Genomic DNA, 6,805 nt, shown 5'->3' on the forward strand with positions numbered 1-6,805 from the left:
ACTGTAACATAAAGTTATAGGTCTTTGGAGTCTGAGATATATGTGACTGACATTCAATAGAGCTCATAATAGTGAACTAATCCAATCATGAGAGTGTCAGCATCACTTCCTAATTATTTAAGGTTTATTTTTAAAAACTGTCTTTATTAGTATTATTTTATGTTTAAGTTTTAAATAAACAGAGAACATGCGTCCATCCTGGCAAGAGTAGTAGTTCTCAATGAGGATATATTTCTTTAGTAATAATCAAATACCTACCAAGGAACTACCTTTGTACTAAATTACCTATTACTTAATGCTTAGTTAATATTGCTTCCATATTAGTTAATAGTATTAAGTTCGGTGTTAATGCAGTGCTACCTATTACTTCCTGCATAGCTACTTGTTAACTACGGACCATTATTTTAAAGTGTTACCGGATTTTCCCCCAGGAAAACGATGAGGGCCTTCAGGACACTCTTCTTTCCGTGTGAATGTTTTCAGTCTGTGAAAAAGCATTTGTGATTATTTTTCTTATTTTTAAAATTCGGAGTAATCTGTAATGGAGAATCAGATTTCCCCAAGGATAGCAAAGGACAAGAAAATATAAACAAAACTTAATTTACAAAACTATAAAAGGTTGTATTAATGACTGGACAAAGTATATACATCACAGAAGTATAAAAAAAAATCATTATTCAGATATAAACACTGATGTCTACGTTACCGTTCAAAACAGAATATTTTTTTAGGTTCACCTCAAAGAACATACACAGAGAAGTCAAAAATTAAAGATGATTGAATGACTCATAAATGTAAGTACACATTGATGGCCTAAGAAACGAAACAAGCGGTTTGTGTGAGAAAACGAACAGTATTTATATCGTTTTTACCTCGTGTAACACAGCCATGACAAAATGAACTGACGGCATGGGCGCTTCGGTCTGCGCACGCGCCGGAAGTGATCGCTTGCAAGTCAACGTCACTCATTGTTTACACAGAGATTTCAGAAGTTTTACCTTTCACTAAACATATTTAGATATATCGAAATAATCTTCCATTGCATTGCATGCTCTTTGAGGTGGTGACCATAGACCTGCATTATATGACTGATAGACAACGGTTTGACCGAAAAATATCAAAATTGAAAATACTGTGGAAACAAAGACATCTTGGATGCCCTGCCTTGAGGTAAGCTAAAACACACCAAAAATTAATTTCAAAGTGAACTATTCCCTTTAAATCAGCCAGTACTTGTGCACCTTTTACATGCACAATACATGTCACATCATAATCATTTTGAGCTTCAAAATTGGTTTACACTGTATAAACTAAAAAAAGATATTTCTGAGAATCAAAAAAGGCACATGCATTCGGGATGTCATAAGGGTGAGTTGATGCCAATTTTAGTTCTTAATTCTTTTAGTTTTAGTTCAAAATTCTTAATTAGGATAAAATGCAAGTCAATAGCATTAGACAACATTAGATGGAATTTACTCAAACATGTCCAACATTAGTAATTCATATTATCTATTATCAATAGAAGAAATTAGAAATTACTTAAATTAATAGAAAATACTTACCATGTAATGTTATAGCAAAGTGTCGTCCTCAATCGTCAAACTTGAAAAAGCTTTCGGTCATAAGGAGAGAAAAATGTTGTATCATTAGTATTTAACTTAAGTGGTAAAAAATAGTTTGCTACAGGTCAAGTAATTAATTAGTTGTGAAATACTACTATTTTCTACAAAAAAAATCATAATTTTAAAGAAAACCCCGATTTGTTTTCCTGCATGAAACACCTCGAGCTAGGCAAATTAAGCTAGCGTTAAGCACAGGCCACAGATCAGGGAATCAGGTAACGTTAACGTTAATAATGGGCTGACTCCCTGATCAGTGCCCTGGTTAACTTAATGAACTGATTGAGATGCACCCAATGGCGTTTATCACAGACTTTCAGCATCATTTTGGGCGAAAAAAGTCGATGAATAAGTCAGAGCTAACGTTTCAAAGACAAATAAAAGAACAGACAAAAAATAAAACTCAAATATTGTACTGCAGGAATTCAAATTCGAGCATTTTGTCCCGCTCCCCGACCACTTCCCGCCCAAAACATTTCCAATTTCTCACGCGGCACAGACGGTTATCCTTTTTTAAACTATTTAATAACTGTTACACAAGTCCCAAGATCCAAACTGAACACATTTTTATAAAACAAACGAGTTAAGTTAAAGATAACATCATGTTTAACGTTAACTTGCATAGAACTATTCAGTAATGCTAGTTTGCAAACGTACGTTTAAAAATGTGGTTAATTGCGATTTTGTTAGTATTCATGTTCACAAACAACATTCATTAACTCATAAACAACTAAAACAAACGTCCAAAAGTTGCATATTTGAGTATATTAATTAAAAAACAAAACTTCCAACCTACCTTATTCATCCGAGTGCGAAAAAGAAAATGGCGGTCGAGCAGAAAGTTCCAGACAGGCTCGTGCGTCATGACGTCAGCAAAAAAACGTCTGACGCGAGGGTCCTTAAAGGGAAATTACACTTTGGGTGAAAGCGAGATATCTGAGTGTCTGTGAATTTCTATGCGTTCAAGTTGAATGAGTGTACAATAATCAATTACGATTAGGAAAGCAGAAATACGAAGTAAATAGACTCAAATAGTTCTAGTAATCCAACTTACACCCATATTCACTTTTTACAGTGTGAATGATACACAAGTTAATAATCCTGATGAGAGAAACCCACCAGCTACACCAAGATATAGACCAAAAAAGGAAATAAACATGACACTGAAAGCTCATACCTTGTTTAAACACATTTAACTTATCAGAAGCAAAACTTTACAATCTACAGAACAACAGAAACCATATATATATATATATATATATATATATATATATATATATGCACACACACAAACCGGCCATTTTAGGTTGTCATTTAGAAATGCATCATTATGCATCTCAGACATATTTCGGTATATACTGTAGACCTACACAATGTTAGATGATTCAAAAAAGTCTTGCCAATCAAATCAAAGTTATATTCCTGCAGAGAAGATTGTTTTCATCACATTTTTTTGCACATAGTTTGTGATGGTGGGGTATGGAATTTTAAGAAACACTCTGCAACTGCTTTTTTTCTGTCTCAAACTGAGAAGCTGTTCCCTTGAGGAATGACATCCCAAGGGATGTTCAAATGCGGTGTGAAACGTTGCTTTAAACTTTTTAAAGCTGCCTATATAGACTAAATTTTAGCCACCATATGTGAGCTGTTATGAAGCATATGGCAGCTTTTCCAAACTAAAGCAAGTAAATTGAAGGATACCTTGTTTTGTTTTTTTGGCTAAATTTGAGGCAGCATTACGTCTCCTTTGTGGAAAAGGTAATCACGCAGTGTTTTGCAGTGGATTCAGAAGAAAAAAACTGTTTAGTTAACGGAGCTGAAAGAAATGTTGATATATAAATGACAGTACTGTCATATTCAAAAATTGTTAAAAGCGGAAAAAATCCTGTTTATTTAAAGGAATTTTATTATAATTTTTCTTTCATTTGAATTTTAATTCATTTTTATTATAGATGGATAGATAGATAGATCTTTAAAGTTATCAATGTCTGAAGCAGTTGAGCATTGATGTTGAGTCATTTACATCATAATACATATTTATAGATTCCATCTGCTGGAGCTGAAGATTTTTTTTTAGCAGAGAAAAAATATCTGCAATATTAAATGTCCAACTTTAAATCAACTCTCAAGAGAGAAACCTGCTCTGAAAAAAATGAGCTCTGAGGAACGACTAATGAGATTCGGAGTGGTTAAAGTGCAAAGAGTTTAATATTCCTCGCATGCATCTCAAATGATGTTTTCACTTAAACCAGGGTTGTTTCTTGAACAAAAATTTAGCGAGGAAGGAAAACTGGATATTTTTAGAAAATTTTAGAAACAGTGTAAAACACTGATTCCAATTTGTTTTTGAAACATAAATAGGTTAGGTGGGTAACTTGACTGTATAAGATAACAAAATAGTCTTTCTTTGTACTGTCTCTAAAACCACACTGCCTCGGTAACAGAGAGATTGTGGATATGTCAGAAGTGTGTTTTGTGAGTGTGTCGTCCAATAATGAGTCTATTGATTTGATTGACCGGCATTAGTGGATGTAACAGGGTTTTAGGGTTTTATGATTAATTAGGGAGAAAATCACCTTGTGAGTCCAGAAAGAAACAGAGAGGAGGGGGGTAAGGAGAGAGCGAAAGAGACGTTTAATGGACTTGGGACATGATTATTGATTAGCTACCCTGCAGCTAAATTAATTTTTCCAATCTAGCATTAATTAACAGAAATTCCCCGGTGAGAGCAGCATGTGTAAGTGGAGTGAGAAGGCCTCTGGACTAATCTAGGGATTTACACACACAAACGCACACACGCACAGACTTCCTTCATTGGATGGAAAAAAGAGAGGAAAAAAGTTAGGATGGCAGTATCTTTTGACACCCTTGGGTTGTTAATCAATGTTAATTCATGCATACAGTGAAGACTATGCAAGGTTTTATTTTATTTTTTTATTTATTTTATTCAATTACATTATTAGACGTAGGCTTGTTCAAATCTTTTTTTCTGTTGAATGTGTCCTATTGTTTTAATTTTGTTACTGTATTACTGAACGTTTCAATTCACCATTGTTGGTTGACAGTGAAACTGTTCTGAAACAGACACAACTGTAAGGCCGTCTAAATCGATCCAATGGCGGTATTCGAATAGAGGTGAAGGTCTCACACGTGTTTCGTCTCTTCTCATGGCAAAGGGATTTTTCATTAAATGCAAAATATGTTGCGAGACTCAGCATTCCTGAGCTGATTTGAGATACAGAAAAGGCCCTGAGTTCTCACTGCATTTTCCTTATATAGACAGCTGAAGGCCCAAACAAAAAAAGAGGTGCAAACTCTGGCCAAAAGTCATGTTTAGAAAGGTGCAATATTATGTGAGATGGTGTGAAATGGTCTGATATTTTTCACTTGGTCTGTGAGAAATGTAGAGGGAAGTTTCAAAGAATATTTTATAGTACATCGAAATAAATTGGTTTAGAGCTTGCTAAATTTTAAAAAGAATAATTTTCATCTTTTTTATTGCTTCTATTCAAGAAAAGCGGACAAACAAACAAGTTTGACGTATCAAATCAAAGTATCATCAATTTGTTTAATTATTTAATTAATAGAACACTTATTTGTATGAATTTATGTAGGTTTTAATTTTATTCAGGCTTTCTAGGGTTAAAATAATATGCACAACAAAATATTAAAATAATTTGAATGACTAAAAAGTCAAGAGACATGTTACCACCATTTTTCGAGAATTTTTTCGCTTGTTAGGGGTGGTTCTGTCATCTCAGCCCTCTCAAAACTATAATTACCTGTCTGAATAATCAGGCCAGTGGTGCTTGCTCAAGAAAGTTTAGCATTTGCAAGTGATTTTTAAGCCGTTTAAGTTATTTTAAGCCATTGAAATGCAAATTTGCAATTTAAGCCAAACTCAATGCGGTATTTGTGCGCTGTGATCGATCGTTATAGTGCGTGCAGACACCTAAGCGCAGAATGTGCCTCTTATACGCAAACCGAATTGAGTTCACTAATATACTATCATGCAAATACACAGAAAATTCAAAATGCCAATCTTGACAAGTTTCCACAAACACAGTCTTAAGTGAATGTAAACAGGTGCGAAAATACCAGATGTGTCAATATAATGGATCCATGCATTATGTCTTAAAGTGACAGCAGCCTCATATGAAGAGTTCAGATGCAAAAGCCTCTAAGTGCCATTTGAAATTCTCTTCTAAAATAATCATTTTTATCAAGCTTGTATATTTAAATTCAGTAATTTCACTTAAACGGCAATTCATATGTAATCTTCATTGCCATTTAAGTGAAATTACTGAACTTAAATATACAAGCTTGATAAAAATTAACATTCTTGAAGAAAATTTCAAATGGCATTTAGAGGCTTTTGCATCTGAACTCTTCATATGTTACCTATGTTAATAATGTTATTCAAACAACAAAATAAAAATATAGAATCACTTACTGCGCCTAAAAAAACTAACTTCTGTAGCTGTAATTGGTAATAAAAAGAAAATCCTTAGTGTAATCCTTGTGTTTTAGCTAGTTAACTGTAATATTTGTTTAATAATAATATATGATGACAAATTCATGATAACTACTGTTTCCTGTCAAATGTGTACAGATTTGAAATGTACTGCAGAAAGACTAGCATCATTACATCATTTATAATTTGTTTGTATTGACTACGGGCCCTATTTTACACCCGGCGCAAATGACTTTGTACACTGACGCATGTCTCATTCCTAATTTGCACCCGCAAAGCGTGCTTTTCCCTCCACAGACGCACGTCGGGAAACTAGGAAGTGAACTAGCACTCACTGGGCAGGTCGGCGCAAAAAGGAGGCGTGTTTTGGTGCAAGCTTTCCCTTGTGCTGTTTTGCAGTTCCAGAAAACAATTCCGCCACTGACCAGAAAAAATAAAAAATAAATAATAATAATCCACCATGCACCTGCTCTTAAAGGGTATGTTGGATGACGCACTGATTGGTTTATTTCACGTTACCCCCAAACCACACCTAAATAATGAAGCTATTTTAGACTTTTTTAGACCATTTTAGACCATTTTAAACTTGCGTCGGGCGCAAGAGTCATTTGTCCCACCGGTAAAATAGCAACAGCGCCCAAGACCCGCCCACAAAGTTACTTGCACTTCGCGCTTGATGCTTGCATTTCAGATCGTTAAAATAGGGCCCTTG

At 34.4% G+C, this 6,805-nt stretch overlaps 1 long non-coding RNA gene across 1 annotated transcript; it reads right to left on the reverse strand.

Moving 5' to 3' along the window:
• Positions 1-344: 344 nt before the first annotated feature.
• LOC120489344 (uncharacterized) lies at positions 345-2,598 on the reverse strand. Its single transcript, XR_005624749.2, has 3 exons — positions 2,416-2,598; positions 1,563-1,612; positions 345-484 (listed from the first exon to the last, which is right to left on the reverse strand). It is a non-coding gene; the product is annotated as an uncharacterized LOC120489344 (long non-coding RNA).
• Positions 2,599-6,805: the final 4,207 nt, after the last annotated feature.

This window comes from Pimephales promelas, chromosome 14, assembly GCF_988280905.1.
Source record: "Pimephales promelas chromosome 14, fPimPro1.hap1.1, whole genome shotgun sequence".
NCBI lineage: Eukaryota > Metazoa > Chordata > Actinopteri > Cypriniformes > Leuciscidae > Pimephales > Pimephales promelas.